The sequence below is a fragment of the Panthera onca genome, chromosome F2 (assembly GCF_046562875.1).
Source record: "Panthera onca isolate mPanOnc1 chromosome F2, mPanOnc1 haplotype 2, whole genome shotgun sequence".
NCBI classification, from domain to species: Eukaryota; Metazoa; Chordata; class Mammalia; order Carnivora; family Felidae; genus Panthera; species Panthera onca.
Window position 1 is genome coordinate 47,321,500 of NC_138356.1, and position 20,121 is coordinate 47,341,620.

The 20,121-nt window shown below is 46.7% G+C and overlaps 1 long non-coding RNA gene across 6 annotated transcripts in view; it reads right to left on the reverse strand.

Annotated features, from left to right (window-relative positions):
* The window catches only part of LOC132664359 (uncharacterized), a 42,147-nt gene extending 22,545 nt beyond the window's left edge, over positions 1 to 19,602 (reverse strand). Inside the window, exons 1-2 of one of the 6 annotated variants that reach the window (XR_014136552.1) lie at positions 9,741 to 19,601; positions 139 to 8,987 (exon numbers count right to left, since the gene is read on the reverse strand). This is a non-coding gene — a long non-coding RNA (uncharacterized LOC132664359). Of the gene's footprint in view, positions 1 to 138 lie in introns of all 6 variants that reach the window. The other 5 variants (XR_014136555.1, XR_014136556.1, XR_014136554.1 and 2 more) reach the window with 5 other exon arrangements.
* Between the last annotated feature and the right edge of the window lie 519 nt (positions 19,603 to 20,121).

The following is a 20,121-nucleotide window of genomic DNA, read 5'->3' on the forward strand; positions in this document are numbered from 1 at the left end:
AAAATAACAATAATAATAACGCTTACCCAACAGTTGTTGAATTGCTTACTATGATATCACTTAAGTGTTTTTCCTGTTGTACAGGTTAAGATTAGATTCAACCAAGAGTAATCAAGGTCCCCCAAAATAGTGGCTTACCTAAGATAGTTGTTTCTCTCTCCTGTGAAAGTACAGAAGTAGGTGGCCAACGACTGGTCTAGTGGCTCTGTTCATGATCTCTTCAGGGACACAGGCTCCATCCAGCTCACAGCTCCATTATCCTTAAGAGTATTGGCCTCAGGGGTGCCTGGGGGGGGCTCAGTCAGTCGAACGTTCGACTCTTGACTTCAGCTCAGGTCTTGCTCTCATGGCTCGTGAGTTTGAGCCCCGTGTCAGGCTCTGTGCTCACAGCGCAGAGCCTGCTTGGGATTCTCTCTCTCTCTTCGCTCTCTCTACCCCTCCCCCACTGACACTCTCTCAAAATAAATAAATAAACTCAAAAAAAAAAAAAAAAGACTCTTGGCCTCATTCTCGACACGGCAGGCAGAATGCTAGACATCACATCCACCATTCCAGGCAGCAGATTGGGAGAAGGACAAAAAAGAAAAAGGGCGTAAAGAGTAGATACCAGCTGGCCTCTCCAGGTAGTGGCCACGTAACATCTGCTTATATCTCATTGGCCATACTTATAAGGCCAGATAGAGCTGCCAAGGAGGCTGGAAAGTATAGTCTTTATTCTGGGAGGCCACATGCCTAGCTCAAAATTGGGAGTCATTACTATGGAAAAAGAAGAAAGAGGGGTATGCGGGGGCAACAGCCTCTGTCTCAGATATATTCCCTTGCCGAGTCCTCATGACAATCCTATGAGATGGATACTATTCTTACGCTCATTTTACAGAGGGGAAAACTGAGGCACAGAAAGGGTGACTACCTTGGCCAAGGCCACACAGCAAGGGTGAACTCAGGCGCCCTGCTTTCAGAACCTGTGCTCTTCACCCCCATGCCACCCAACTTCCCTGGGAGTGAATCTGCCCACCTGACTCATGTGCTCCCTCAGCTAAGCTCCCTTCTGTCCCCTGCACCTCCCTCCAGGGCCCAGGTTCAGGCTCTGCCTGCTCCTGTTCTTCCCGATCTCCTCCTGGAAACCCTCCCCCTGTGGCATCATCGTCCTGGCTGACAATGCCCAAGAGCGGAAAAACAGCCAATACAGCATCAGAATACATACTCCATCTAGGCAGTTCAGTATAGTAATTAAGAGCTTGGACTCTGGAATCCAGCAGAGTGAGGTTCGAATCCTATGTGACCTTGCTCAAGTCACTTGACCTTTCTGGTCCCTCTTCTTTAAAAAGGGAGGTAGAGAGAACCTGACACATAGGACGATCATGAGGGACAAATGAGATCATGCACCTAAGTCCCCAGGCCACCGCTTGGCACAAAGCAGGTGCTCAGTACAACGAGCAGTACAACGAAGCTGCTACGATTGCGCCGACATTATGCATGTCCTTGCCTTCCAGACGGGAATGCCTTAGACAGAGAGGGGAAGAAGGACCTTCGCTGGAGGCCCTTGCCAACTGTCTGCCTCTCCTCTCTTGGGGATCTGCAGGGGTTGCTTGCGTACTTCCATCTAGGGCTCCAACCCTTTAGACGTAGCTCTGACCAACCGTTAGGAGTGACAAGCTCTGATTTCCTTGATTTGGAATACAACCTGGCCACCCTAGGAAATCTGGTTAGTGGGGGAAATGCTACTACTGAACAGATGCGAAATATCCCTCGTGAACAGAACACAGGGCATCAAGGTATCTGCCAAAGGGAATGATTTTTATTGTTACACAAACATGTCCTATCAGAGCCCATATAAATCCAGAGAACAGGTGCATTTCCAGAACAGATTACCTACCTCTGGTGACCGAGGAAGGGGCAGGGGAAAACAGGCCACGTTATTTTAACATTCAGTAATGCTCTTACTGAATGTAAACAGAAATGAAAATCGGGACGGATGGAAAAAAACACTTGCTCATGAACAAAACGCCTTCTCAGGAACAGAGCTTCTTGTGATGCTCTTTGTTTTATCCAGAAAGAACCGGGTTCTATTCGTCGGGCTTGGGAAGATGCAGCAAAGCCCGTGCCCGACCACGGCAAAGGCAGAGCTTTCTGGAGGCCCCCTCCCCCCCATTCTGAACCCCTCAGGAGGCCAGGCTCTGGTGCCCTCCAGCTCTGCCCTTCCCTGCCCCCAGCTGCCTGCTGGGAGGCACACATGTGGACGACCAAGCTGTTTTCCTCTCTTACTTCGTTCCTTCCAGTCCACTCTTTCTGCTCCCACCCGAATTTCCTCACGTCCGGGCTAGTATTGTCGTCTTCTGAACAGTTTCTAGGCTGCGAGTCTCCCGTACCTCTCCTCTCCACCCCACGTCCAATCACACAGCCACCAGTCAGAAAGGCTGACCTTTTGTACCTCCTCCCTTTGAGTGTAAATTCTTCTTACCATTTTTCTTGACTGTTTTTTCAGAGGTGAAGGATTCTAGCTCTCCAGACAGTGCATTTCTTCTTTAAGTTTTCACTTCTTTTCTACTAAATCCAAATCTATGTCCCCGATTGCTTCCGGTCAGCTGAGAATTTGATCCACCAGCTCTCTCTTTCACAGTTTTTCTCCTCACATGGAATCCTTCTCTTTCTCCCTGTGGCAGACTGTTAATTGCCTTCCCCGAATCTGTTTTCTCCTTCAAAAGTAATAGTTTTGGCTGGGCATGGGGCTACCCCGTGAAAGACTACATTTCCCAGACTCCTTTTCCACTGGGGGTGGTCATGGGACTATGCACCGGCCAACACGACATGGATAAAAGCAACATGAGCAACTTCCCAGTTATATCCTTAAAACGACTGAGTGGTTCATCTTGGCCTCTATCTCCCTGCCTTCTGGCTGGCAACGGGGAGGACTGGAGCGGTCACTTTGAACACACAAGTGGAAACCTCATATTGAGGACAGAGCAGAGAGACTTGGATCACCTACCTTGACTGTTGAGGGAGAAATGAACTACCAGTGTAGCAAAGCCTCTGTCTGGTGGACCTCTTTGGTACAGCGGCTTAGCCTGCACTTAATATCCTCGTCCTCACTGACGACAGTCCTACTCATTCTGTAAGTCTTCATCCAGGCAGACACGTGCCTTTCCACCCTTTGACTCTCAAAGCCCTTTGACCTACCCCCATTCTACCTTGGACTACACTGGTCTGTGGAGGAGTCCTCCTTGCTCTTTGCAGCTCAAAGAGGACAGGGGCCAAATCTTCATCATTGTTTTATATTACACGAAGCCTAACACCCAGGCTCATGTGTGATGACTGAGTTAATAAATATGAGTAGGGGCGCCTGGGTGGCTCAGTTGGTTAAGCAGCCAACTTCAGCTCAGGTCATGATCTCACAGTCCGTGAGTTCGAGCCCCGCGTCGGGCTCTGTGCTGACAGCTCAGAGCCTGGAGCCTGTTTTGGATTCTGTGTCTCCCTCTCTCTGACCCTCCCCCGTTCATGCTCTGTCTCTCTCTGTCTCAAAAATAAATAAATGTTAAAAAAAAAAAATTTAAAAAATGAGTAATTAAAATGAAGTAAATAAAATGATTACTAAAATATAATAAATCCTAATAAATGAGTTGAATGAATGTATAGGTTATTGTTCATTGTCTCTATACACAATGACTTATAATAAAATGAGCAACTAGTCATATGTGTTTAAACAACCATATCCCAAAACTGCTAGGTAAGAGGTCATTGTCAAGCTAGAGAATGAGGTGCCATACTCGTCTTTCTCCTGTTCAACATTACTATCAGTCACTTCAGTGGAACGGTCAGTATACCCATTGTACCTGTGGCTAACATAATGGGAAACCAATAAACTAGATAAGAGAATCAAGAACAACAACAACAAAACATTTGTAAAGACAAGTACAATGGACGAAAATTAAACTAACAGATGAAGTTCTGAGTATCAGTTCAAAGGGTGGGCAAAAGGAAAGGACAAAAGAAGACTCAAAGATTATATTTTTTAAAAGCTTAAGGATTTTATTTGACCAGAAGCCCAGTAGGAATCAAGGATATGATATGATGGCCAAAAAATGTTAGTGCAATTTTTGGGCTGAATAAATTCGTTCGAGAACTGCTTATTCAGTGCCTATTCCGTGCCTGGTGTTGTGCGAGAGACAAGGGTGAAAAAGGCGTGGCCCCTGCCGGCAAGCTTACGGCACAAGGCAGACGGTGCTCGGTGCTATAAGAGCAAAGAGGTGGGAAGCTTGGCACGAGTGTGACCAAAAGCAAGTAGCTGAGTTTGGCTTGAGTGTGGGGAACAATAAGGCAAGGGGGGGTGGTTCGGCACCAACCTGTAGGGCGTCCATAATGCCAGGCTATGGAGATTGGCATTTACGTGAAAAGAGGGACAACTGAAGGATATTACGGGGGGAAAAAAAATCAGTGTTTTAGGAAGATTTCTTTGGAAGCAGTCTGGTGGGCAGATCAGAGGGGGGAGACCTAACAGCTGAGAACAGAGGCATCTCTTTAGAGACTGTCTTGTTCAATATCTTCATTTTGTAAGTGAAGAAACTGGGGCCGAAGGTATAAATCATGTACCGAAAGCCACAGGGCTGGCAGAGGCACAGCAGAACTGGAATCCAGGACAGGCAGCTCCTCTGTCCACGGAGTGAGGACAGCAGCCATCAGACCTCATGAAGCTGTCGGAGTTTAGGAAAGCATTTCTGGAGAGATGTGGGGCAAGGAAGCTAGTTAAAGGACTATGTCCAGAGTCAAGGTAAAAAAAAAATGCTGAGTCATGGGAATAGAAAGAGGGTGAGCTGGGACAGAAAGTGCTTCGGTGCCGAGAGCTGGAAGGGGAGGAGGAGAAGCAAAGGCGACAGAATTTGGGGGGCTGGGAGACAAGGCAGACAGCGGTGGAACTGATGGACGCTGGGAATGCAAGGATGACGAACAAGTTGGAGGAGTCCCACTTTGGGGAGGTCCCATTTACATAAAAGAGGCACCGACCAGGGGACTGTGTCACTGGAAAGCGTCCCGGAGAGGGTACTGAGGAAGCACCTGCAGGAAGAAGTGATGGAACAGCTCGGTCTGGAGAAACCTACACTGATGGCAAACAGTGGAGCTGAGACCCAGGGAGGGATACGATAGCTGGCTTCCCATGCCTGGAAGGCTTTCCCGGCCGTCTGTGACATTGCCTCCTAATTAGCAGGACACCAGCGCAAGGCAGCTGAGCAGGAAAAGGCGTGGAGAGGGCCTGGACCCAATCATCAGCAGTGAGGCAGAAGGAGCAAAGGTTTTGGAGTCACACAGACCTGGGTGCTCGGCTCACCTATGAGCTGTGTGATGTTTGGCAAATGGCTGGACCTCTCTGTGCCTCAGTTGCCCCGTGTCCAAAATAAAGAGGCTGCACTGGAAGACTTCAAAGATCTGGTCTAGATACAAAATTTCTTGGTGGTAAAAAGGTGGCTTACGTGCATGGAATAAACGGGCGGAAATTTTAGGGTTGTCTGGTTTGGATTGGGCTCCTGACGCTGTACCAACATCGGTGATGGAGGATGAACAGCCAGCCTGCTTCTGGTGCCCTCCGTGGTGGCGTGTAATGACAGAGCGGAGCTGACACGTTCACAAAAGCACTTTCCTCTGTGGGTAGGAGTGGGAAAGAGTCCCACTTAGCTGATATCACTAATTTTTAAAGAAAACCATATGAGCTAACAAGAACTACAAATGGATGTGGGAGCCATGAGTCAACCACTGAGTTTCAAATGCATTAATTTTACATTATAAATGACACGGGTTTAAAGTTTCTTCGATTTTATAAAACTTGTGATTTTTCTTTAGAAACAAAAAAAAACTTATCCAGACACACATCAATATGTGTTAAAAAATACTAAACATTTACTTCCATCCGGAAGCATCCTTAAAACAATGATCGGACTCTTAGCTATGTTCATGAGAAAATCTGTTTTTGGACAGTCTTGTAAACTGATTAAGTATTTTCTGGGCAAACTACCTTCTTCCTACAAAAAAAAACCCCAGTTCTTGTTACCTTCATAGAATTTTTAAAATTCCCTTTCAGGCTGCTTTATAAGGGATAATGCTGCTTACACAACACCCGGCATTTCTCCTAGAAATGAAATATTCCGAAGGCTTCTGGATAAGCAGTATTTATATGTAATCCTTACCTCTTAAATATCAAATTCTTAAACAGCAGAAGTGAGAGAGACTGTTTTCCTTTACTGTGGTAGATTCAGAGTGACTTTACAAATTGTCAGGTAGAGAACAAAAATATAAGAGCTGGAGATTACGTAAGAAAGATCCGCGCTTGTCGTCCACACCTCCAGGCAAAACAAGACCCAGAGGCAGAAAAGAATTTTCAAAGCCTGCCTTAGAGGACGGTGGAAAATAATCCCATCAAATCAAAGTTTAGGGCAGTGTTGGACTGTGGCAGGAAGAAAAGAACATTGTTAAAAATAGATACTCATTCTCTTTTGGCCACGGACAGTTCTTGAACATCTTACATTAGCAACACAGATCGGAGCCAGTTTTAGCTCATCCTGTCACTTAACCATTCCTAGCTCGGTTTTTTTCCTCACCAAAGTGGGGGTGATATTACTTATTTACTACCAGGGTGAGCCTGAGGCCGGCGCGAGACCACACACACGTGAGACGCCATGTAAACCACAAGGCACTTCAAATACCGGGCTTCGCTGTCATCGGTGGAGACGGCCTGCCCCTGGGTGATGCTCACACCGGGGAAGGACTAGTGGCTGTTGTCTAATAACACGCGCTGTCGGTTTCCAAACCGCAAGTGGCATTCAGGGTGACATAGCATTATTAACGGGGAAAAAAATCTGCTCGGCGCAGACCTCCCACTTACACTAATTAAAGCTCCACACAGGTAGAAGAATGCATGGCTTGAGATCCACCCTGCGGGCCTAAAGGACAGAATCGTCTCCAGCATTTTTTTGGTTTTGTGTTTGTGATAGCAGCATTCTCTTTGTTTCAAGAAGAAGAGTGGGGGAGGGAACATATGTGGGTTTGCTCAAATGCTCGAGAAAACTGTGCTACGCGGCTGGAGGGATAAAAGGCAGGGGGGAAGCACTAAGGAAAGAACGTGCTAAATCTAAAGGTGTAAGCGAAGCACTCGGGAACTGACTGAAAATGCTCTGGTGCCAGGTGAGGCATGGAATGACGAGAAAGCAGACTGTGTGCGTGTTGCAGAGGTGCGTGTGGAAAACGGGTTTCTCCTTGTAATGAGCTTTGTGGCTGGGAGAATCTTCCTCCAGTTTCTGACCATTAGTTCCGGCCCAGAATCTCGTCCGTGGTTCTTGGGATGAGCTAATGAGGCTGTGGGCTGGCTCTGATTGGGGGCGGCTCAGTAGCTCTGCTCTCCTTCACAGCCACCTTACACCTCACACCCTGGGGCCCAGGTCCCCAGGAGGGCAGCCCCCAAGGTCGCAGAGGGGTGTTCCCTGTAGAGCAAAGCCAGGGAGAGCACAAGCCTTTTTGATGGTCACTTGAGTACTTTAAGCCAGATGTCACTCTTTGGATGAGGTGAGGATGCCTCCCTCCCTGAGCCACCCCCCCGCCCCTTCTTAAATGTTATATTTTCCAGGAATATGCTAGAGAGACTACTTGTGCTCCAATGTCTGTTCTCTTCCTCTCTTAATAGAATATCAGTTTTTACTGGTTGCCCCAAATAAAGACATTTCCCAGCCTTCCTTGTGGCTTGTGTGTGTGTGTGTGTGTATGTGTGTGTGTGTAACGGGAGATTCTTTGAGAAGCAAACATCTCCAAAATGCAGTCTTCTGCTAAGTCTGCAGAATATGCTTGGAGCCCGTGTGGTTTGTTAGGAGATGAACTTGTGCAGAGAGTGTGGATACACACTGCGTGACAGCAGGCTGGGCCTCAGACATCCGCAAGGGAGTGAAATCAGGGCAGCTCTTGCTAAGACGGTTCTCTATTATCTGCGTAAGAACTAAGAACGGAGTGCAAGTGAGTCACCAAAGTTAAAGGCGAGAAACAACAGCTGAGATTGGACCAATAGACCAATAAGCCACAGTCTGTTACATATTATTGCACAGTGTTACGGGGGGGGGGGGGGGAAGGGGGAGGTTTTAGACGGGTTTAATGTGGAAGAATATGAGTTGGGCTATTCCAACCCTGTCCCCAAATATATGTGTTTGTGTGTGGGTATGTGTGGCCAAGATACATAACTATATTTTGTACAGGTACCTATATGGTGCTCTCTTTTAACCATATTTGTTTCATTCTTTCTAATTCTGAGAATATATACGTGTATCTTCCTCGGTTAGAGTATAACATCACTTGGACAAAATCCCTTCCATTAAATTCACTTTCATAATAAGAAGGTTCACAACTATAGCTTTCAAAGAATCTTAGTATTAGAAACAGGACTAGAGGGGCGCCTGGGTGGCTCAGTCGGTTGGGCGGCCGACTTCGGCTCAGGTCATGATCTCGCGGTCCGTGAGTTCGAGCCCCACGTCGGGCTCTGTGCTGACAGCTCAGAGCCTGGAGCCTGTTTCAGATTCTGTGTCTCCCTCTCTCTCTGACCTTCCCCCATTCATGCTCTGTCTCTCTCTGTCTCAAAAATAAATAAACGTTAAAAAAAAAAGAAAGAAAGAAACAGGACTAGAGGTCCCTTTGGATGTGTTCAAGCAGGCTGTAAATTCACATAAACTGAGTAATAACTCGGTCCATGTCTCTCCCCCATGGCATGTGAGGTTATTTTGTGCGATCTGGTCAGATGTGGGGACAACCTCCATCGCCAGCACTCCCTGACCTACCCAAACAGGAACGGTCTGCTCTTCCTTACTGATTCTTTAAAGTCACACAACTTTTTAATTAAGCATGCTATAACGTTTCCAGGAAACAGATGCGGACTTACTGGCTTGTACTGTCCATGAATCACCTTTGGGACAATTGGGCTGATGTTTCTGTGACTCCTGTCTTTTGACGTTCTCATTTCCCATGCCCTGTAAGAACCCATGGCTACTCAGTTTTATCTGCAAATCTTTTCAGCGCCCTGAAAGCAAGTTTTTGGGGCCAAGAGACACAAATCTATTTTGTGCAGCACCTCTATAGATAGAGTGTTCTCTTTTAACCAGATTTGTTTCATCCTTTCTAATTCAGAGAGGTATCTTTGATGGAGAGGAACCGGAAAGGAGTTATTTGTTGACTTAAAGGTATCACGAAGAATAGAGTCCTTCTAACGTTTAAACAGGGACGGTTCTCCACCCTGGCTGTACATCAGAACCACTTTGAAAGATAAAGGCAAAAAACAAAACAGAAAAAAAAAAAAAAAAAAAAAAAAAAAGCCTGGAACCCACCCCAGACATCCTGACTTAATTGATCTGGGCTGGGGGCCTGGACATCTGTATTTTTCTAACGTGTAGAATTGAAAATCACTGCAAATCGAACCATTAGAAAAGTTATGACTTTTTTTAAGGCTCTATTCCATAGGAAATCTTGTCTGTTGTCTCTTCAGCTGCAGCGAAGCTGTGGCAGATAAAAAGAGACCTTCAGGCTGTAAGCCCACATACCCATGGGGGCCCTGAGCATCAGGGGTGGGGGCAGACTACTTAGCTTGGTGATTCTGAAACTCTATTTTTGGATAGAATCATCTGAGGACCATGTCTGAAATACAGATTCCTGGGGGGTGGAGCTCCATTCTGAAGTGGTTGAGGACAGAAGGAAGGCGGGGGTGGTCAGGAATCTGCATTTATTACCTGCAGGCCAAGCGATGCTGACGCTCCCGGCCACAGCCTTAGCCAGTGGCACATGCGTGGGACACCGTTCAGTATATTCACAGCAGAACTTCTCAGTGTTAGTCGTGACCCTGATGGACTGGGGATGGCTTAGAGTTCAGCAGATCCAAAGGGAAAAGCCTGATCCTGGACCACAGAAACAGATGCTGACAAAGCCATGTTTTCTGGAAGGTCCCCATCATTTCCGGGTTGATTCTTTACCAATCCCTCCCCAGCCGTGTCCTGCAATTTTTGGTCAGCTGTTGTCTTTACACCATGCCCCTCCTTTCTTAACCTTTGCCCTCTAAACACAATTTCTTTTTTTTTTTTTAATATAATTTATTGTCAAATTGGTTTCCATACATCTAAACACAATTTCTAAGTGCTGACTAGCCCCAGTTGGAAAAGCCTCAGCTTCAGGAGCCCTCCGGGTACCTCCCACCCAGGAGAGCGCTCTGTCACTGTCCCGGGGCCTCTGAGGTACCCGAGTGCCTTCTTTCATGTGACCAAACTGCCTTTCTGAGGGCTCTCTCTCTCTTATACCATGGCCCCTTTTCCTTTCTGGCCATGAAGTCCTACCCAGGGGTCTCTAAACTTACCACAGTGTGCACCCCATCCAAGCGAAGCCTCCTACACCCCAGAGCTGAGCCCCATCCTGCCCTAGAGCCACGCTCTCTGCTTACCCGGGCTCTCCCTACTAGAATCTGGGCACGGTGTTTGCTCTTTTTCCCACACCCCTTTTCCACTGTTAGTCTCAATACCTTTTCTATATGAAACTGTGAACTTGCAACCATACATGTTTCCTTTTAGGAGAAAAGTCTATCTAAATAGGCTGTCATTTTTCATTCTTCATCTCAGCGATGAAATCATCAACACGTCACAAGTTTGCCAAACGCGTGCTTTTAGTAGACCATTGTGGTAAAGGATCAGAGAACTGAACTACATGCTTAACTCCATCTTGCCTCTTTCTCGAATCAGGATTCGGAGACCATGGCCTACAGATGCTGGATCCCGTGGTCCCCAAGTTTTGTAATAACCCCCACGGCGAAATCACTTGTCGTCACTTCACTTCTAATTTGGGGACACACACTGACCCTGTCACCCCTTATGTCAGGCCTTCCATATCCCAGTCCTCACCCTGCTTCTGGGGTACCTGGGGATTCCAGGTGTTAACATCGCAAGTTCCCTTTGCCTAATACAATCTCCTAACTTGAAACCCAATATAAGATTCCTTACCCTTTCCCATCGTTCCATGAAAATTAACAGATTCTCCAACTGCTCTGTCTCAGCCACACACACTTTCTTATGAATACCAACATTTAGTTTCACCTGAGCTCTTTTCTCACCCTTTCAAATGTCAGCGTAAAGGCCTTTTGGTGAAATTATGGAATTTCTGGCAAGCACATTTTTCCAGATCTTCCCAGGTAGACTTTGGCTCTCACCAGAAATCCATCGTTCTGGCGTGACAGTTGCTCTCCAGGTCAACTGCTTGCCAGAAACCATCAAGAATTTGGAAAACCCTCACAAAAGGAATGACAACAGAGGACTTTTGGCTCACGACCTTTTGCGCTGTGAATAGCCGGCTGCTTGTCTGCCCTACACCTGGCAAATCTTGACTGGCAGCGTGCGGTGCGGCTGGATCTCAGGAGACCTTGTTACTTGTCGAGTGTCCGCCTTCATGTTCCCAAGGCCCGCGTGCCAACCTGGCCCTTCCTCTAGTTGCTGCTGTTGCCTGCTGAGGAAGGGGAATGCTTCTCTCTCCTGCTGCCACAGGTCTTTATCGAAGCCGTCAGAGGCTGGCCTTGCCGAAGTCCTCAGTCAGCACTCTCAGGAGCTTCCGGTTCGTCACCTCACACCTAGGTTAGAGACATCTGACTGATGCCACTCGGGACCACCTCCAAGGACTCCTACCTGCTAACACTCACCCCAACCGTCCTGATCCAGTGGGAGTGCGTGTGGACCCAGCCGTCTCTACCCAGTGGCTGAGGGCAGGTTTTGTTCTGTTTTGTTTGAGGATCTAATCGGCAAAGTGGGACAAAGACTATTAGTCCCTACGTTCTTTTTACAACTTGTCCCATTTTATTTCAAGATTTTATTTTTAAGTAATCTCTGCACCCAATACGGGGCTCGAACCTACCACCCCAAGATCAAGAGTCGGGTGCTGACTGCGCCAGCCAGGCGCCCCGAACATACTCCATTTTTAGAACACACACATATTTAAGATTCTCTGAGACTCCACAGACTCTCCTCCTCCAGTGATTAGCCCTTCCCTCAGTTTCACAAGAGAACTCTTGAGATGGGCGCTCTACCCCCGCTCTTTCCACCTTCCCAACTCCCGTTCCTTCGTTAACCCATTTATTTTTGGCTTCCCTTGTCACCACTCCAAAATGATCTTGTTAAGATCACCAATATGCCCACCTGCCGCCAAGACTTTGCTAGCTTCCTCTTCCTGGCTCTCCTCTCTGAGACACTTACCAGGGAGTGAGTGCTCCCTCCCTGAGGCACCCTCCTCTCTGAGCTGCTCGACTTGTTCCTCCCCTGGTTCTGCTCTCCTTTCTTGACTCCTCTTCCTCTACTTCATCTGACTGCTGGCTTCTGCTCAGGGCTCCTCCCCTCGAAGTGACCTTACCCAGTCCCATAGCTTTAAATACCTTCTGCATGGGGGCGCCTGAGTGGCTCAGTCGGTTGAGCGTCCGACTTCGGCTCAGGTCATGATCTCACAGTCCGTGAGTTCGAGCCCCACGTCGGGCTCTGTGCTGACAGCTCGGAGCCTGGAGCCTGCTTCCGATTCTGTGTCTCCCTCTCTCTCTGACCCTCCCCCATTCATGCTCTGTCTCTCTCTGTCTCAAAAATAAATAAACGTTAAAAAAAAAATTTTTTTTTTTTTAAATAAATACCTTCTGCATGTTTGACCACTCTGTAATTTCTATCTTCAGCCAATCCCTCCTTGAGAATCATATACGCACCTGGACCCACGTGCTTCAAGTACGACGTACTTGACATTGCTGCCAGGCTAATGGCCATCGCAAACCTGTCCAGAGGTGAGTTCTTAAATTCCTGACGTGCTGTTCCCAAAACTCTCCCCTCACCCATCTTCCCCATTAGGTCAGTTTATGCCAGAAGCCTGGCAGTGGGCTCTGATTCCTCCTTTTCTCTCATTCATAGAGAAGCCATCAGCAAGTCTTGTTGGTTCTACCTCTAAAATCTTTTCAGTCAGCCCATTCGTCTCCTGCCACCACCCAGGACCAAGTCTCCACCGCCATCTCCCAGGATTGTTGGTAGTCTCCTAATTGTCTCCCACTCCCACGCTCGCCACGTTCCAGATGATCCTCCACATGGCAGGAAGGGTGCTCCCGACAAAATGCCAATCGAGTCACATCCCTCTCCTTCTCAGAACATCTTCCATTCTTCCCGCTGCATTTGAAATAAAGTCCAAAAGCATCACCACAGGTGACAAAGCGTTGCCTCATCTGGTTCCTGCCCACCTCCAAACCTCATCCCATGCCACACCATCCCGAATGTTCCCTTCACTCCAGCACACGGGGCCCTTCCAGTCCTGGAACAGGCTAGGCTCTTTCTTGCCTCTGGGCTCTGTACTTGCTGTTTCCTCAGCCTGCAAGGCCGAGGTTACCTGGCCTCCTGAGAGGAATCTGATGGCCACCTATCTAGAGAAGGGCACGCCTGTGGTACTTTGACAATACCTGTCTTCCCCTCGGACTACAAACTGCATGAAGGCAAGGACCTGTCTATCAAGCCTAGGGTTGCACCCCCAAGCCCTGATACGTGGCTGATTGGTACTGAATGATGATCCAGAGGTGGGTCTTTTGTCTACAGATTGCTAAGGACCGACCTTCATAGGCCACAGCTCCCCATAAAGGTATGCGGTTGTAGGATCTCTGGCACCCGTGAAAGTGTGCTGCTCAAATTTCCTAGGCCATGGGAACCCAGCTGACAGCCCCAGTTGTGGCCCTGTTGGATCCAGCGGTCTTCCTTCTGGGGCCACCCTCCACCCCTGCTCACCCGGCCCCCAACCACTGCCCAGCCCTCCCCTGCACAGGAGGCCTCTCTCAGGCGACTTCTGCTTAGGAACACCCCATCGGCCTGGCAGAAAGCTTTCTCAGGACTGCGTGGCAGTCTGACGCTTCTCCCCAGTTCTTCCTTTCGTATCAGTTCTCCCTTCACAGGCGTGAGAACTGCCTGGTAGTCTGGAGGCTTTCCAGGAATATTCCTACCCTCTCCCTCGGTCCTTCACAGGCATGTCCCCTGCCCTGTTGCACTTCCAGTCCTGTTTTGGCATCAGTTTCCCAGGTGCCCCTTTAGAGCCTTGAAATATTGATACTATAAACCGCAGTCCAGAAAAACAAACTCTTACCTGATACTGTGTGTAAAACCATCTGCTCCCTTCCCACACCTCCTCTAGGCAAGACCTTCAACTAGAAGAGATAAAAAAAAACACCACCTGTGCCCCGGAACTTCTGGTTTACCACCTAGGGTTCCAGATCACTCGAGATACATTCCAGATGTCACTTAACCTTTGTCCCCACAGGAGCTAGCAGAATAGGTAACCACTGGCTGACCTGGTCAGTTCTGGCACAACTGAGGCCCGTGCTCCAGACAGGCAGCGTTAAGTTCACACGCAGGCATCTATAAACCCCTCAGTAAATGAAGTCACCAACTACTGGCCCTTGTTTGGTTCTACTGACGTTGTCTCTGTAGCTCCTAGAAGGCTTCACTCATGTTGTGGAGAATAAAACCTACTCTCTTGTGAGGGAGAAGCACATTTGGCTCTATAACTTGTATACGTGGCATTTCTTCACCTTCTCTGGCTGAAAAATCAATCCTTTTTGCCCTACTTCTGTGTAAACGCCATGAACACCAATGGTCTGTTTTGTCCATCATCATGTCCCATAAAGGCCCTTGGCAATTGCTGAGCAAACTGTCCCATAGGTGCTTTCCCATTTTCTGAAACTCAGAGTAATCAAGTGACTTTCCCATTCAAGTGGCTTATCTGCCAGGGTCAGAAAAGTAGACTGCTTATTGTGTATGGTTAACATTTACTCAACACTCGCTCTAAGCATCCAGTGCTTACATCCCATTTAAGAGGTAACTAACTCTCATCATCGTCCCTACTTTGCCGATGACTACATAGGTCTGGCCAGGTTAGGTGACTTACCTAAAGTCACAAAGGGAAAAGGCAAGGCTGAAACTCAAACACAGGTGAGGTCAGAGCCCATGTTCTAAATTCTCACACCATACTGCTTCATCCCAAATGACAAGAAACGATCATTCCCCTCAACACGATCAGAACTGAAAAGAATAGACTGTTAGATCTTTGGGAGGCTAATGAAAGGTCAATAAAACATCTGGTAGCAGCAGTAAGCCACAGGGCAGAATTGCATTTTGCCTTTCCTTAGAAGAAAAATAAGCGGATCTCAGTGTTAGAACAGTAGCTCAGTAAGATCAACACTGCCAGCGATCCCGTCATTGACAGAACAGCTGACACTGACACTGACCGACTCGAGGTACCCACGTCAAGACCCAATGATACATGGACCAAACAAAATGGGGCAGTGTCCTCTCAGGCTGCAATAAGAGAAGATTTGAGTAGATGGAAAAGGGAGAAGGAATAGAGGACAATACAGAAGAATTACGAGAGTTAAGCAAGCGTGTGGTTTTCCCCTGAGATTTGCCATTCCCAGTTTTGCATTTGACCATTTAACGCATACATCACATTCCTCTGTTCGGTCTTAAGGGAAAAACTGCCAAATGCTGGTTGTGGATTAATCGCTGCAGTGCTATTCAGCTCTTGTTGACACAGGGACGAACATTCGAAATACGGTATTAACAACTGGTGGGGCGCGGGCTGGTCAGTCAGGTCCTGGGCCACAGTGCTGCCGCAGGGTCTGCCAGGCCCCTATTCTGTCATCCCTTTTGTTGGTAGGGCAGAAGGAGGTTACGGAAAGCAGAGGGACAGCGTGGCTGAGGAGTGGGCATCATTTGGGATGATCGGTTAAGTTATTCCCTACTGGGTAGAAGCATCTTAATATGGTAAGTGGCAGGGCTGGTCAGACTGGTACAGCCACTAATCAGCTTTGGATACAGGTTAATTGGATCCTAATTTCAAACCTCTTGGGTGAAAACGTTTGACCCTGAACTTTTTATTTCACGTTAGATCAAGTTATGTTAATGAAGAACTAGCTTAGAATATGAAAGGCAAACCTCTGTATTTCGACATAAGTGTCACTCCGTGGTCTTGGTACGTTAAAACCATTTCCTTTGAAACTCCAAGTTTTCCTTGTAATCTATCTTCCCCCAGGGATCTGCCGGTAGTCACATCAATCCCACAACAGGAAGATTAATTCTTTTAGGCCTGTAGTTAGACTTTCGAGAACAAAACAACAAAATACCAGTAAACCTCAAGTTCTTTGCTCATGCAACCAAACACCCTTATGGAAGTGGATGTGGAGGCAAGGCCTCCCTCACATAGGGCGTGTCCAGCGGGCTGTGGCATTTCCCTCAAGTGGCCGGCCCTTCAATTAGAGCCTTTCACAACGCGGGCCGATTAAAATCCGGTTTTATATTGAGTTGGTGAGTTTTGTAGTTAGAGCTTTCAAGGTGTTTTAAATCACAGCTGAGCAGGGTGACTCTGGTCATGGGAATTTTCCCCTTTACACAGTGCAAACAAACCATTAAAAAATAGTGGCACTTTGAATTTGGAAGCCGAAACCCAAACCAATCAAACCAAACCAACCAACAAACAAAACCAGTTTCACAGTATGGATGGAAAAGTAAGGGGCTTCTATTTCCATCTGTCTGTACGGATTGAATGATTTACCACAAAGCACGAGTTACTCTTATTATCTACAAACTAATTACCACCACCCAGACTGTAAAGAACAAGGGAAGGGAAGAAAAGCTCCAAATTAAGACAGGTATTTCCCACCGCCTATCCATTCAAAACACAAAACAGCATCAAATATTTTGAATATCTGCACCTACCCAGACCGGATGCCCTGGGCCAAAATGTATCTGCACAACCTCCTTTTCCAGGGAGTGCTGCTACCTGTCAGATGGCCAAGGGCCATGTTTGAGGGTTTTCCTTTCTACCATGTAATAGCTAGTGGTTATCCTCATTTCAGAGACGAGAACAGTGGGATTCAGAGATGTGCAGTTAGTTTACTGCTCAGAGTCACTCAGGTTCTCAATGGCAGGGATAGATTCAAATCTAAGTTCGCCCGACTGACACAGACCTAGGCGATTTCCCCCGCATCAGTGACTCTTAACTATCTTCTTCCTGCTATGATGCACATGCGATTTCACACTCGCATCTGTGACAACCAGGCATACCTAGAGTTTGTATGTGTGGTTCTCTACCTGCTGCATGTAATTCGAGCTCTTTCTCTCCCTCTGAAGAAAGCATGCTGAAATGCTACTTAAGTGGTGTTCTTGCAGGGGACAGACAGTCTTGAAACCATTCCAATTCATAAAAGAGTCTACAAGCTTTGGATTACTTTACAGCAATCACTAGTTAACAGCTTGCTTTTCATAGCGTGAAAGCACACACCAGCACATCGCACACGGTCTTGGAGAACCACTGAACTACACCTCAAAGGGCTCGAAACTTTACAAAAACACTTTAACATAGATTTTAAAAATATCCTCCTTGCACTGCTAACAAGAGCTTCCGAACGGCTCCTCTGCCATTTGTCCACGCAAAACACGTTGGGACGCATGGCCTCCTTACCCACGTCAAAGGACAGCCAGGGTGGAAGCTTGTGTAGAGACCTTTAACTCCGAAATTGCACTTCTGGGAGTTTTTTTGAGAAAGTAACCACTATTACATTTGAGTTAAAAGACTAAAATAAGTCTCATAGTTTAAACTGGCCAGGAAGGATATCATAATGTCAATATATTCCTAAATAAATGAATCAATAACTTGGTATCCTCTATTTTCATGCTACCTAGAATGACTAGTATATTTTATGTCACCGAGGACTAAAACACTGAAAACGTCGGTTAAGATGCTATATTTGAATATGGCATATTTGTTTCTAAGTATTTTATGCCAACACTTTAAATATAAATTAAGCTAGTTGTGCCTAAAAAATAGACAACGCCAAGTACATTTTAAGCTCGAGCACTGGTGCCGAACTACAATCAGGTTTCCCTGGCTATCAGGGCTCCGGGCCTCTCTGAAGGAAGCCTTGACTTAGGTATGGACATTTACCATAGGACACTTCCTGGGCTTCTCAAGTCAGTGGTCTACATCTGCTTCCTTGCTACCCAGTTTCTAACCCGTCTATTTTCCCGAAACCGCATTTCCTTGACCTCAGAGCAGCACTTGGGATGACGACCGCTGCAGTTCAGAAATGCATCTAATCCACACCCTGGCACGAAGCAGGCATTCACTGAATGATGGCAGTTCACGCCTCTGACTGCCCGGCCTTTGCTCACTCTTCTCACAGGACTCCCGGAGCCCGTAGTATCCTGGTACGCTCAATGTGTCCCTGTCACCTGCTCTTTTAGTCACTGTTCCTGGCTCCTTCTCTACCCATCTTCCAAATGGCAAGGCTTTCCAAAGTTTTACACACAGCTTTTTCTTTTTACTATATACTGCCTTAGAAATAAACACCATTTCTAGGGTTTCAAAGATCACCATTATGCACATTAAGGAAAATCTCTCTCTTCAGTCTTAAGTCACAGTGTCACATTCCAAACTAAATGGGCTAACTACTCAAGAAGTGCTGCCGTGTACCTTCTACCAGTCTACTTTTTCAAGGGTAGACTGGGTCTTATACTTTTTGCAGGCTTTGCGTGTTTTATATGCAGCGTGGACCCTTTATACATTTCACTTGCTTTTACTCTTTTATGGATCCATATGCATCCTTAAGTTGCTAGAAGCTCTTCAGCTTAAAAACAAATGGGAAACCAAGGTCCCAAGTTCTATGCCAAAGAACAATGGTTTCCAAAGTGAGGTGTGTGTGCATCCCCAAAGGCAAGGGAATTAAAAGCAAAAATGAACTACTGGGACCTGATGAAGATAAAAAGCTTCTGCACAGCAAAGGAAACAACCAACAAAACTAAAAGGCAACCAATGGAATGAGAAAAGATATTTGCAAATGACATATTGGACAAAGGGCTAGTATCCAAAACCTATAAAGAGCTCACCAAACTCCACACCCGAAAAACAAATAACCCAGTGACGAAATGGGCAGAAGACATGAATAGACACTACTCTAAAGAAGACATCCAGATGGCCAACAGGCACATGAAAAGATGCTCAACGTCGCTCCTCATCAGGGAAATACAAATCAAAACCACACTCAGATATCACCTCATGCCAGTCAGAGTGACATGAACAAATGAAATGAACAAATCAGGAGACTATAGATGCTGGAGAGTATGTGGAGAAATGGGAACCCTCTTGCACTGTTGGTGGGAATGCAAATTGGTGCAGCCACTCTGTGGAGGTTCCTCAGAAAATTAAAAATAGAGCTACCCTATGACCCAGCAATAGCACTGCTAGGAATTTACCCAAGGGCTACAGGAGTATTGATGCATAGGGGCACTTGTACCCCAATGTTTATAGCAGCACTCTCAACAATAGCCAAATTATGGAAAGAGCCTAAATGTCCATCAACTGATGAATGGATAAACAAAAATTGTGGTTTAGACACAATGGAGTACTACGTGGCAACAAGAATGAAATATGGCCCTTTGTAGCAACATGGATGGAACTGGAGAGTGTTATGCTAAGTGAAATATGCCATACAGAGAAAGACAGATACCATATGGCTTCACTCTTATGTGGATCCTGAGAAACTTAACAGAAACCCATGGGGGAGGGGAAGGAAAAAAAAAAAAAAAAAGAGGTTTGAGTGGGAGAGAGCCAAAGCATAAGAGACTCTTAAAAACTGAGAACAAACTGAGGGTTGATGGGGGGTGGAAGGGAGGGGAGGGTGGGTGATGGGTATTGAGGAGGGCAACTTTTGGGATGAGCACTGGGTGTCGTATGGAAACCAATTTGACAATAAACTTCATATATTGAAAAAAAAAAAAGTGAGGTGTGTGTGTTCCAGCTACTAATACGATTCAGTGGGATGTTGGAAAAAAATTATTAAAATGTTCTTTCTAAAACCACAGCGAGATACCACCTCACACCAGTCAGAATGGCTAAAATAAACAACTCAGGCAACAACAGATGTTGGCAAGGATGCGGAGTAAGAGGATCTCTTTTGCATTGTTGGTGGGAATGCAAGCTGGTGCAGCCACTCTGGAAAACAGTATGGAGGTTCCTTGAAAAATTAAAAACAGAACTAACCTACGACCCAGCAATTGCACTACTATGTATTTCTCCAAGGGA